Genomic DNA, 15352 nt, shown 5'->3' with positions numbered 1-15352 from the left:
CTGGTTATTAAATTAATATACCGTATAAACCGTTTCAATCATAAAAAGTTTAGAAAGCGAAAGAAGGTCCAGATTAATTATTTTATGATTTAAAGAAAGAAATTTTGTCCAAAATATAAAGACTAAACCTATTCAAATATTTCTACTTACTATATTGAAAATATTTGAATCATCTGCATATAGTTATCAGCATAAACAATATGGTTATTTTACATCATAGTGCAAATATTTCCACAATTAAATCTTAAAATGAGATACTATGGTTATTTGGATTTGATTGCAAGCCTCAAAATCAATTTTCTCAAATTTAAAATGTGTATAATAGAACTATTAACAGTTCTAAATGATCATATAAAAATTTACTCTGTGATTCAAATCAAAGAGTAAATATTTAAGCTTTCAATTAATAATAATTGATTTACGCATAATAAGTTACAAAGATCGATTTTTATCTTTATAATAATAGCTATGACAAAAACTCAAATGAAAAAATATTTTGGCATAAATTGTGGCAAATAGAAGTAATTGTGAATCACTAGTCATAGAAGATATTAGGATGATAATATGTTGTGTGTAATAAAATATATTCAAAATATATCAAATAAATAAGGTAATGTATTTCATGGATCATAGCTCAAACAAATATTCTAATATGTAAAAATAATAACAGGTGAACAATATATACCAAGACAATACTGTCCACTTAGTTTTTAAGAGGTGTACAAATACATATTTATTATATCACAGCAAAATGCTTGCCTTAAAACACCAAGATTAAACTTTTATAATCGTCTAAATAATATATATAAATGCAAGATGATCTCAAATCACTTATACACTTTATACAAAAAAAGGTTAATGATCGCATTTTAGCAATATAATGGTACAAACAGATGATAAACTATAAATACAGCCAATTATATAGTAAATATAGTCATGAATTTTTGATGTGCATTTACTTATTCTAGCAGTCGCATCTGTTGTTCCATATAAATTTATTTATGAAAACTATAAATAAGTATCAATGAATGTAATAAATGGTAAAATAATTTTATAAAGGTTCTAAACTTTTTTAATATATAGAATTCAAAGAAAAGCTCAGCTTTCAAGGGTGTTTAGATAATATATAAACGACAAAACTATGAATTCGCATTCATGCTGCGATTATATTTATATTTTTAGAAAAAAATATTATTTTATTATAAATAATTGAAACAAATCTGTAAACTACATTTACTAAAATTTAATAATACATTCTTATGTGAATTATGAAATAATTATTTGAAATTATGTTCAGAACGATATTTAGCAAGTAAATTTCGGATTTTATAATTTCTGTTTAAAATCTGTATATATTTGTTGGTGATAAAATTTATACACTGTGTTTATTAAATACAACTTTAAGAAAACCAAAAAGACCAGAACTCACTTAGTTCAAGAGATCAACGTTAATATAGAAATGAAGGCTGATATCAGAATAAAAACAGATATATTGATCAAACAAAATAGAATTATTATTTTTCTATACGATAAAAAATAAAACAGTATTACCTGGTTGAATGGTATAACTAGCCTTGATAGCTTAACTGAAGTTACGAATGAAAAATATAAGAAGTATGACATCTTGGCGAATGAACTTGGTTTTATTTACAAGTATAAAACAAGAATGATACCATATGTAATGACTAGGAAACGAATGGTTACAAAATTCCATTAAAAGTATGTTGAGGTGTTGGTGATCCCGGAGGAAGTAATAACAAACATGTATTTCAACACACTTTGCAAGACACTTGAACTCATCCCATTTGAGAGAAGAAGAGCAGTTGATAAAGATAGATCAGAGGAAAGTGTCAAAAATGCATTAAGGAGTTGTGCAATATTCCCAATAGGCTGACCACGTCTAATAAAGATAAAATTTATAAATAGAAACTTAACCCATAAAAATATAATATTATATTTGGAATTTTTAAGTCATTGTACAGAACTATAACATATAATTTTGTTCGTATTAAAGTAACACTATATATAAATAATGGTAAATAATAAATAAATCGTAAAGTGAATAAAAAAATTTTTAATTTTCGTACTGAAATTTATTTTCAATGATAAGCATATTTTTCATGATTTTATATTTTTAAGCCGATACCGATTTTATATCAGAAAATATATAAATCATTAATTTTTAAATGTTTTTTTCATTTTTGCACGTAACCAGCAAGATTAAAGAAGAATTCAGCTTTATAAAATAGCTAGAATAATGAAAAAAGCAAAAATATGATGTACACGTTACTTGTTTTACAGATAATGTATATATAACCGTTTAAAAAATATATATCAACTACAAAATCTTCCTATCTAAAAAAAAAAGAAAAAACCAGTGGTGCTTAATTAATTAATTCATATTTTCGATTATAAGAATATTTCAAAAACCTTTAATTTGTTTATAAATGTTATGCATTTTATTAGTTAGTATATTAATTTCGATATATGAAAGCTCAACTGTATAAATTGGATAATCGATATCACGTAAAATTATTTATATAAAAAATTTCTACCTCTAAATATTTTTTTTATGGCATAATTTACTCGCATTTCATATATTTTTTTTGACCTACTATACTACTTTTAAACCTTTTAAATTTCGAATATGTTGATGTGATATTGATTTTGATAAATGGAAAAACACCCATAAAGATAATAAGACAAAATTATTAACAGGCAATAATACATTTCATATTACAAAAAAATTTGTAGTATACACTATTTTTCAAAACATTTAGTCACAAAAAGCTTTGCAACATATGATAAACATAGTGAATAATTTTTGTAAAGGAATATACATCTTTTAAATATAAATTCGAAATACATTTTTTCTTTTATGATCATAAGATTTTTTGGCTATATAAGGGAACCCGAAAAAAGCACATTTGTATTGAATCTCTATGTTTTCAAGATTATAAAAGTGATTTAATATGAACCTATATATTCCATGGGTCACTTTACGTAATATTGTAAATAAGAAACCTTTTAAATGACACTTATAGCTAAAATCTAAGCATGATAATTAGAAATCTGGTAAACTTTTCATTTTTATTATATTTCAATCTTATTTTTTTTTATCAGAAATCAAATATAAAAAATCTTAAATGATTTAAAGTTTATCAAACTCAATTTATCATTTAAATGCGTGTTTTGAAAAATAAAACAAAAATGTAAAAAATTGAAAAGTTATTTAATAGTCTAAATTAAATATATTTAAAAAATATTAGCAAATATGAATTAAACAGATTTCAAATATAATTCAAAATACCTTTTTCATATTATAAGTTAGTACAGGGTGTGATATAATTTTAAATTTTTTGATTATTGATTGCTGTCAAATTTTTTTTAGGCAATATTTTATTTTGAAGTAGTTCTGCGATTCATATAGCTTATTCTATCGTCCTGAAGTGTATATCTTCTTGCAAATTACTTCAAATAGATCTAAACGGTCAATTTTATTTTTGTGTACAATTATATATATTTATGCAATATTATTCTGTTTTCATCTAATTTAGTAATCGTTTGAGTAATATAATAAACAATCCCAAATACTCTAGCATATTATTTTAATAAAACAAATAATTTTTTATTGATTTATTTTTCAAGAAGATATGTATTCGAATATTTTATTACAAAAAAATCATAACGTTCCGGCGGAAACTAATCAGAATCTTTTGTTTACTCAGTAACTATTATTTATAATTCTTAAAATTACCACGAATTTAGAACCATTTTATCATTAATTTAATTCTGTGAAATATTTTCTTTATAAATGCAGTAAAACTAGACCTTCAAACTCTTATTAGTACAGATGATTATAATAAAAACATAGATTATGTATTTTTCTGTATGATAAATTTCCTAAATAAGAACATTACTAGAAATAAATTAGTGAAAAAGAAACATTGTATTATTGGATTTAGAATTTTGACGAATTTAAAGATTCTATGGTATTCGCAAAATACAAATTTAAATGTTTAAGGGCTATTATAATTAACAGTATAAAACATGTAAAAAGAAAAGTAACATTCTTAAAAAACTATCATAAGACAAATGTATTATAAGTTCTATATATATTTTTATTTATGGGTGGCTTAAATTTTATTTTTGATTAAAAAACATATGAAATATTTCTTCCTGATTTAAATAAATAAAAAATCTATTATTGGATTTGATATATGAAAATACAAAATTTTCATGAAAATACTATCAAATAAAAATATACAGATGATTATTTTTGAGCGCGACAAAATTAGAAAAATATAATTGTTTTTGATATAACAAAGAGAACAAAAATAACCGAGGGTTATTTATTTTTAAATTTGCATATTTATCAATATAAACTCGCGTATATGATAGAAAAATAAAACAAAGAAAAGCGTAAAAAAATTTTATCTGGATGCTTTGAGAACTTTAATAAGTCTAAGCTGCAACAATTAATAACTGTATTAGCGCAAAGGTATATAAATCGGTAATTTTAAGAGTTTAAGAATGATCAAATATGCGTAAAAATCATGTATGCATAGTATATAATAGTATGTATATCGTATCACAAATTTTTTCGCACTATTTTTATTTTCTTTAAAAATCGCATCCATACTTAATTGGATAAACAATGTTAGAATAAAATATAAAATGATATCAAATACCCAATTTACTAAATTGTTGCAGTAGTCACATGTGATTTAATATTTTTGCTTATAGAAATTATAAATATGTGTGATTTACGTGTAAAAGATAAATTTGATAGACAATATACCGTAAAATTTTAATTTTAAATCATATTTTTGCATCAAGTATGAGAAAAATATTTGAAGTGTGACTTTTTTCAATTTTAAAATTATTATACATAACATGGCCATTGCAAAATGTGGTTTTGTATACATTTTTAAATATATCATACATTTTGAATAATTAATCCAGAATCACAAATAAAATACCTTACACATGCATTTAAACTATAATGTTTTATATTTATATCAAAATATCAGTTATATTTTTAACACGGAAAATTCATATTTAATAATTATATTATAAAGTCTTTAATCGCATCAAAATAAAAGTATAGACTTTTTATTATGTTGCCATGATGATAATAATTTTGTCTTTTTTTTATATAATATAAGTTTTTTTATTACATTAATCGCAAGAAAAATTAAATTTATACATTTATACCATATTAGAAACATAAAGTCTTATATCTGTGAATTACAAAGACACGAAATGAAATAAAGATAAAATGTTTACTAATAAAGGGATGATTATATATTATATGTTAAGTTTGAAAATACCTATTTGTCCCATATATAGGCTAATTGACTAGGTATTTCGTAATATTTATTAAATTTTTAATATAATTCAGGAATAAAATACATTCAACAAGTAAATTATTTTGTACTATCTAGCGCATATAAACCACACCATAATTATTTTATATAAATATTATAGGACAAAACTATACTGGTATCTAAAAATACAAAATATTATAGAAAATTTAAAAGCTTCGTCATTATTTTTAGAATATCGCAGACATTTTACTTAGTTCTGGGTCGAAGAACATTGTATGCCCAATGGATAACATTATCGTTAATTTGGCATCTTCATGCAACATATTATTTTCTTATAAATAACCAATTTCTAGTATTGCTTATTTTACACTATCAATTTGATTTTATAACTTTTCTAAAATAATTTAATCTGAAATAAAATTTATGTGTGATCTTTGTATTTGTTTGGTTTAGTGATCTAAAGTATATTAATTCCATGCTTATGCTGAAACTTTAAACACCTTATTTGTGTCGTAATATTGCGTATATACGATATTTTAAGATTATTTTATAAAAATATAGTCTATTAAGAAATCAATTTTATTGTATAATCTATATATATAAACTGTTTAATAGTTTCATATACTCAATTCATACAAAGCAATATTTTTTCTAAATATATTTATAATATGACTTAATTTCAAAATTTTATAATATAAAACATGTCTTGATTTCATCGTTTCATATTAACTGAAAAAAAAATGTATTTAGATATATAGTTATTTTTTCATGTTAAAATTTGGGCAAGAATTAATTACAAAGAATCTTTTATTATTGTAATTATCCTATAAATATATGTTCTTTATATAAAAACTAATTTTATTTTTATATATTTATGTAAAATATTATTGATCTGGAAAAACCAATAGCTATACTACGTTGAAATAAATTTTTTGATGATAGCGAATTTTATTTAACTTTATAATTTCAAGAATAACTTTGATCAGAAGTTCGTAATATTATTTGCGTTTTTCGTTTTCGTTAAAGGGAAAAAACCTAATGTTAAGATGTTTGTTAGCGCAAACGCGTTATAATACTTGTTTTGTTTACGATTGAATTGTTACTTCTTCCTAACCAATAAATATTTTGTTTTTTATAGAGCTTGTATCATATATCTGTTATTTATTCTTCTAAAAACATAAGTGAAATTGTAAATAAATAATGTGTAATGTATTTTAAATATGGTGTAGACTGCATTATTACCTTTAATTCTTAAATTTGACAACACAAACTATACTTGTAACATAAAGAAAGAATCAATTTATTACACTATCGATTGCTAAAGGTTAAAGACAAAAACAAAAATTTCATCATAAATTTTATAATTGCAATCATCAATTTAAAATATGCAAACATGACATAAATAAATAAAGATATAATATGCTATACACTATATGATGAACGAATATTTACTCAAAGTAAATGTATAATATGAATTCTTTGCATCTCTAAATTATTCAAGCTTTATTAACTGATACTTCATATTCTTCACAGATATTCTATGGGTGTGGAATATATTCATTCTCTTCTTTACATATAAAAGTTATATTAGAATGCCGCATCTAAAGCTATTTATCTCTGATTCGAAGTATATTTCATACTGGATAGTTTTATTTGCATCGAAATGTATTTCAATTAGCTGCCATGTGAGAAAAATTAAATCTTTAGCTCAAAATATTAATTAATGATTATTTAAAAGTAAAGTCATTTTTAATCTACATAATTACATAAAACTCAAGAATATATATCGAATCTTCTATATAATGAAATTAATATTAAACAAAAATTGGTAAAAAAAATACGTCTCATGTTTAATCGTTAAATCGACTAACTACTAGCTTATAAATCAACTGATTAGATAAAACAAAACTTTAAACCAGAATTTATTGATCTTCAATTTTATTTTTATCAGTAAACAGAAAGCCACTATTTGGATGTTTAAATTTAACACACCTGGCTAGATTTGACTATATATCGTCTGTCATGCTTCGAAATATCCACTAACGCAAAATTTAGTTAGATATATATAATGTTTCGTATTTATCTATATATCTTTGCTTTCTAAATACAATTAAAAATATTAAAACTCTATAACACCTTTAAACTTTAAATGTCTTAAATAAGAATCCGGGCATCAAAAAAGAAAAACATCCATAATTCATTGATGGTGTGACGTATGGTATATTTCCACATCCTTTGGTAAGTTTATTTGGGAAATAAATAAAAAGGGGCAACCTTTATTAGATGGATTCAATTCAAATATAATGGATTTCTTGATCTATTCAAAACTAAAAAAAGACAAATAACTTTATGCAATACTTGAGCTAGTAAAAAAAATATAACAGATAGGTATTTTATCTGTAAAAAAACTTTATTAGATCAATACAGCATTTTATATTCAAAAGTACTACTAACAGCTAAAAAGTGTTTATGTCCACGTCTATATTTCTTTGAAATAATATAATCCAAAAAAAAATCTGTCAAAAAACACGTTTATATTTTTCAATATAATTTTCTGAACAGCCTATATTAAATGATTGAGTTTTGTATGATTTATCACAGTGTATTACGTAAATATATAAATAAAAATAGAAGTTTTAAAATACGATAATTTTAAATTATACATTCTTTGACATGTTTTGTGATTTTTTATTATTATAAGAACACACGGAATTATTTTTTTTGCATCATTTTACTAATTGAGTTTTGAAGTTTTACATGATTCAAATTTTATAAAAATAATATTCAGAACAATATCTTTTTTAATTAAGTCTCGTGAAGAACATCTTTAAAGTTCGTTGTTTTCATAGTGTGTATTTCCCCTCTTTCTTTTTCCAAGATAAAAATCTTTTAAAATTAGTTGATAATATCATTTAATTTTAATTGCTCTCAGAAGAACTTAGACTGATTGTTTTTTAATTACGCTACAAAAAGTAAAAAATTTTATCAAAGAAAATTTATATGTAAATTATAAAATAAATGTGCTCAGATTAGATGTAAAAAGGTAAAGAATCAAAAATATCTTTCTTTATTAAAAAATTTAATTTCACAACATAAAATGTGTACGTTCTGTATTTTAAATCATAAATACACTTATAAGTAATATATTTTTGTCCAATGATGTAAAAGAGTAGATATCGCTAAAATATCTATTGAGACCATATGAAAACTAAAGATAATTGATTCCTTTTAAGCTTTTTGAGATTCATTGCTATTCATTTGCCAAATAATTTAAAAATGATATGAGCACAATTTATATTTCTAATTTATCAACGGCATTAAATATTATAAAGCTAATTAAAGGATTGTTTTTTTATGACCATGAACCATTATAGCAAATAAATCTTTTATTTATATCTATCATGCTTGTTTTTAATAATGGTATAAATGTAATAGATTTTTTATTCTATAAAACCATAAAAATTAAGATTTTTAATGCAAAATTACGCAGTTTATTATTTTTAAAGAAAGATACACAAATTATTAAGCATAAAAACATTATAATGGCCTTAAGCAACATCAAAGAGAAACTTGTGATTCTAAATAGAGATGAATTTTAATATTAATATCACGCCAATAAAGTATTTGTATCCAAATGAATACTTTCATAAGATAATTCTTTAAATATTAAATTAGATATATTAAAACATGAAGAATAAATGCAATATAAGTTTTATTTTATGAAGAAACGACAAGGATAAAATAATTAGAATTATATCTAAAAAATTTTGTTTTGATATTTCGTATTTTAACAAGCTATGATTCATAAAATGAAAAAAATTCTCGTCATTATATATCTAAGATAATAGAAAAACCAAATTTATTATAATATGCTTATAAATTAATTCTAGATGTAATTCACATTCTACATTTTTTTGTATAATTTGAAATCAATTTAATAACCAAAGATGCATATATTAATCTCTAATCATTTTATGTGAATAAATCACAGGCTTGAAAGATTTGAATGATTTTTTGCACAAAATATTTGGAAAATAAATTAGCTTTTATTTAAAATATAGCAATTAATTAATTTAAATAAAAAAATATTATTGTTAGAATATCAATAAATTTAGATCAAAAATTATATACAAACAATAATATTTTTCTAACGATTTATATCTATTTTTTAAACTCTTTTTATGGCATATATGACCCAACATATACTAATAAAATAATATATAAATAGTTGATTTAATAAAATAATGAATATATCATCTAATATTTAAATATCAGATTGATTTAAATAAAAAATATTTAAACTATACTCTCTCGAGGTTTTAAATTTTTTGATTACTTGATTTATTAGAAAAGTTTGGATTTAAAAAATTAGTTTGAACTATTTCAAAAGAATTGTTGGAATAAAAAGCTAAATGTGATAAAATATCTAAAATATCCGTGTTAAAAATAAAGGTCAAATTTTTATTTATTAGTTTGGTCAAATTTAAAATATCTAAGTCTTTTTTTATTTAATCTAATTATCGCAAATATTTTATCAGAAAATTTTAAATCCGACATTTATGTTTATTTTTTTTGGGTATTTGCCCTTAAAATTCGCTTTGTTTATTAATATCCTCGGATTTCTTTGTACATCCTAAGCATGCATTGAACAAAGGCGCTACTTAAAAACATATGAAGTTAACGAACATGTGTCTTTAGATTTAGCTGTTTAAGATATGAATATTCACGAAGATTTAAAATCTTACTCTGCTATAATATATTTTACAACTTCCCACCTGAATATTTATACATGTGCCTCAAGTTTATTCAAAGTAAAAGATTTAAAAAATATGATGCATTTTTCGTACCTAAGAAAAATTAGAAAATTTGTACGAAGTATAATAATAGAAAATCAATTTAAAATCACTTTTACTCACAAAGGACATCCTGACATTCACTTTGGTTTAATTTCATTTTAGCTGTCCTTTATGCTTTTACTACTAAATTAAACAAGTAACATAAAATAAATTTATTAGATTTATATAAGAGCAAAAACTAATTATTTACTGTGTTTATTATATAATGGCACAAAACAGTGGTCCAAACGTCCAGCAAATATAATTATTTGGGTTGTAATGGGATCATATATGCAACTACCATATAAAATAGATCTTTCACGATAATCTTTTTAATGTAATTCTAGACCCAGCATTTATGTTTATAAATCAATTAATGTACCATTTACTTACAAATAGCAAATTAATAATTATTTTTTACAATATTCCAATAGACCTGGTTTCGAATTGTGATGTATCCAGTAAACTATAAATAAATAAAACAGAAGTATTGTTTTTTATTCAATCTATTCAATTAAATATAACGAAGAAAATATAATTGTATAGATGCCATTGTAATATTAAAAAAAATATTTTCGCAAATATGGATGTTTCGAAATCTACACGAATTTAAAAATCTCAAACTAATGGGTGAAACTAAAAAAACCGATAAAATTTTTTATACCTCAACATATTTCGAATAAAATAACATTATTTGATTCCAGATATTTAATTTTGAACATTGCCTTCGACCATTTATTGTACGTAATTAATATAAATTAAATCTGAAAGTTATATTTATGCCATAATTGTGTACAAGTACACTATCACCATGCAAGATCGTAAAAATGATTGAATTCGAATATTAACATGATTTCTAGTTGCGGAAAACTTATAAACAGAAGTAGATTGAAAAGATTAAACTTCGAAATTTGTTATTTCTTATAAAAGTTACAAGTTTATGATGATTTGTGGTGTAAGTTATGATTAGAAGCTTGTTTATAGGTTCATACTATTTTTTACAGCGGATAAATCATCGATCCTCGAAAATATACATCACATGCAAATATAAGATATTATATATTGTGATAAATAAAATAAATGACCAACATAATTTTATAATAAGCATTATAGAGAGAATGGAATATAATGAAGAATATAAAAAAATGTATTCCGGTTCCTAGAAACCATCGTTGAATAAATTTCCTCGCAAATCATGTTTCCAGAAGCCAAATTCTTTCTATATTAATAACCTATATGATAGCTATATTTGTGAAGATCACTTTAGCATATATTTTTAATGGCTTTCTGAATTATACAATGTTGATTTTAGACTCCTATATCAAATTAATGGTTATCAAAATATCGACCTAAACTATCATATAATTTTGTATTATATTAAATTAGTATCTATCGTCTGGTAAATTAGTTGTATAAATATTAACATATTTACAAACTAGAATTCTTTTTTTGTGTGTGGTAAATATACAGGTTTTTATAATACATACGATGTGAAAAAAACCTAAGAAAATATAGCGCGATTTTCGATTTTTAAAATGCTCTAATATTTATAGCGTTTTGTTTGGATAAAAAAAATATCTTGTGGCAATTAAATGTGATAACGAAAATATACAGAGATGCGATTTATCGCAATTTTTTAAGAAAATACGTACACAATCATGTATTCATAGCAAAACCCCTTCTAATCTTTGCATCAAAACATATTTAGACTATACCATATAACAGTTAAATCTATAATTTTTTCTTATATACACAAATAAATCGCACATTTACATAATTTTGACACTGTATTATCTGTGTGCTTTAAATTTGTTAGCAAGAACTATATAAGCGATTAGCTAAACCATAGTTAAATATTGGATGAATATATAAGAAGTATGAAAATTCTATCAATACCGTTATTTAACTGAATATTTATATATATCAGAAGCAATAAAATACACCGAAACATTTGTTATAGCGCATGTTGTCAGTTCTTAATTATACTTTGGAGTCGTAGCCACCACAAAAATTCATATAAGATAATAAGCTTTTAGAATCTTAGCGTCTAATTATCTTACATTGCACACATAAATCTTCAATTCCAACATATTTGAGCTAAGGATAGACAAAAATGCAGAAATTCATATTACATGCGACAATTATATGTAAATCCGGCGTTTAAGATCGTCATATGATTTTGGATTTTTAATTTATATTATATTCTTGTGTCAACAATTTTGAGTAAAGAAACATATTTAAGCGCATAAGAAAACGAATATAAAATAATAAAAATATATTTCAAAATAAATTTTCAAAAGAAAAACTTAATAAATGATGCAAAAAAGAGCTTCTCATATTTCATGTTGATAAGTAATTTAACTCCTAAGAACACGATGGATGTAAATATAATAATTAATTTTATATTAAGGCTTGATATAGAGATTCATAATTATAAAAAAGATAAGATTCTTACCGAATAGGTGTAAAAGTATCGATTAAAAACACAAACACGTTTAAATTTATTATAATCTGTAAAATATACATTAAACTATACCGTATTTCTTCCATTTATGGCAAATGAAATAATTTTTAAGGCCATAGTAAATGTCTGTATATGAGGATATAAAACTAGCAAATTGTAGAATATCAAAATAAAGAAACTAGATTCTGTAATTAAAGATTTTTAACCGAAAAAGAGAATAAAATACAAATGCTTTTAAATAGATGAAAATACTTCAATGTTTTAAAACATTGTTTTTTAGGCGAAATTATTTTTATATGGCGTCAAATACTTTAATATCTTAAATATAATAGATGCGATATCAATCTTCCAAAAAATGATAACATAATTGTAAAATATAATTAAAATTCTTTTAAGAATAATCAGAACATAATTTTCAAAAAAATTAACGTCAAAAATAATGATTTACCATAAATTTATTTCTTTCCTATTTAATTTTCTTTCAAAAAATATAATGATTTTTATAAAAATTTAACAACCTTTAACATTTTATGAGAGTGCAAAATATATATGTAGTGTTAAATATTATCGAGATTTATAGATAATATTTAGGTTTGAGTGAATCTTTAAACTTATACTATTTGATGCATTCATATACCATGAACGCAATGTTTTATAACTTTTTGATCATCTTAAACTTAGTGTAATCCTCTAAATATATTCTGTTTTTGATTTTTAAATACGAAGAAAAAATCCATTATTATGTCTAAAAGCTCTTAAAAAGTGATCTAAGTAATTTGTAAAGTGTGAATGTTCTGATTACATGCAATTCATATTCGATACTATGTTTATAACTAAAAGTAAACAAAAAATTATATTCTTTTCCTTGGAGAATAATCCTAGACAATTGAGTTGTGATTGTGCTTTTTCATGATAAAATGTGCAAATTCATAATAAAACTTAGAACTCTGGTCGTTCTGGAAATATATATGTGCATTTTTTATCTAAAAACATTTTTAGCATGGTAAGCATGATTTTACATTAATTTTGTATATGTTTTTTTCTATAATGTATATAACACCAAAATAAATATATATTCAAATTCTTATGCAAATTAAAAACTAGTACAGAAAAAAAAATCTCTAAAATTTTCACAAAGATCATCAGTTGCAAAAACTTTATGTCTTTAATAACCTAAGACCGCATAAATTTGTTAACTCGAGTGAATTTTACATTGAATTCATTTGTATAATCAAAAATTTCGGTTTTTTAATATTAAATTTAATTCTTTCAATATCAGTTTGCCTGTTTAATCTAAGCATATAAATAAAATCATGAAATAAATGTTGAACTTATATTTTTTTATTAAATATTCCTATTTTTTTTCGTACTATTAGATATGTAGCAATTATAATTTTATCATAAAAAAACCAATTTAGAAACCTGAGGCATTTAGTGAAAATTGGCTCAAGAGGAGATATTTGTGCGCTCAAGAGATTATTAATTTTGGAATAGATTCATAAAATTTATTTCATAGAAAGAATAAAGAAAGAAACCGCCACTTTATTATGAATGCAAAGCAAATCTTAACTTTATCTAGGCAATGCTAATTTACTTGTTACTGCAAAAGATAAGATGGTCTGTTGATCCATAAAGGATTTCAATTTACGTTAAAGAAGATAATGCAAATATACATTATGCTTACCATGGAGAAAATTAATACTTTACGTTAAACCAGAAGCACGTAACAGAAGCCGTTTAAATTCAAGTAAAACAGATAAAAGTAAATCTAGCCATAAATGAACCTTAGTGAATATTATAAAAATGCTAAAAGGCAACAATTTGAGTAGCTTGTCTATTAGAAACCTGGCGATATAACAATTAGCGATATTGAGCTATCAGGGAATGCATAATGGAAACACGGAAATGCATTTATACAGAATCAGTAACGAAAAACAATTTTGCATACTTATAAGCGCTAAATTACGCAAGCATAACATGTATTATAATTTTATTACTTAAAATTTGGTTTTGATTAACAAAATGTGGATTCCTATCTTCCATTACTGTCCTTAAACTGACAGTGAAAAGAGACTTACACAGGGTAAATATCCTTTTCCGGGATTAATAAAGAATTTTTCTTATATGAAGATGCATTGTGTCTAGAGAAATTAGATTATATAAGACGAGGTTTTAGTTGTTTGTTTTACTAGCATATAGATGAAGATAATCGAATGTTCATTTATATAATTTAAAAAGTATATGTACTGATGGAGTGCTGCCATATAAGGCAAAAAAGGAGGATATTTGCATTTTTAAAAAAAAAGAATCGAGCTGAATTATCTATTTTATTTATATTGCATTATACATTACATTTTCTTCGTGCCAAGACTAGTCATTTAAAGGATACTTATTTATACGCAGTTCAATTTTTATCTGCATCCGAAAAAGCGCAACAAGATATCTTGAGCACACAAATAAGCTTATTTCAGATAAAAAAATCGGCAATCTAATCTTTCATAATATTTGCAAGATCTTAGGCAATCGGTAGGGTGTAAGTTAACAAAATTTTTTGTTTTTAAGAAACATATATAATCTGTTTTTTTACCACAATAGATCTGGCTGTCGATTGAAAGATATATCATTATATCGAAACCTTGCTTTTTTATGTAATATAACACATAAACAGAATGAGCACAATTTGCCCCTACAAGGAAAGAATACAAATGTGTATTTCATGCGTA

Source organism: Rhyacophila brunnea, unplaced genomic scaffold (assembly GCF_057557595.1).
Source record: "Rhyacophila brunnea isolate RB1 unplaced genomic scaffold, BYU_Rbru_1.0 scaffold_81, whole genome shotgun sequence".
Taxonomy (NCBI): domain Eukaryota; kingdom Metazoa; phylum Arthropoda; class Insecta; order Trichoptera; family Rhyacophilidae; genus Rhyacophila; species Rhyacophila brunnea.
The sequence above is the reverse complement of the archived record's forward strand: the minus strand, read 5'-3'. Positions refer to the sequence as shown.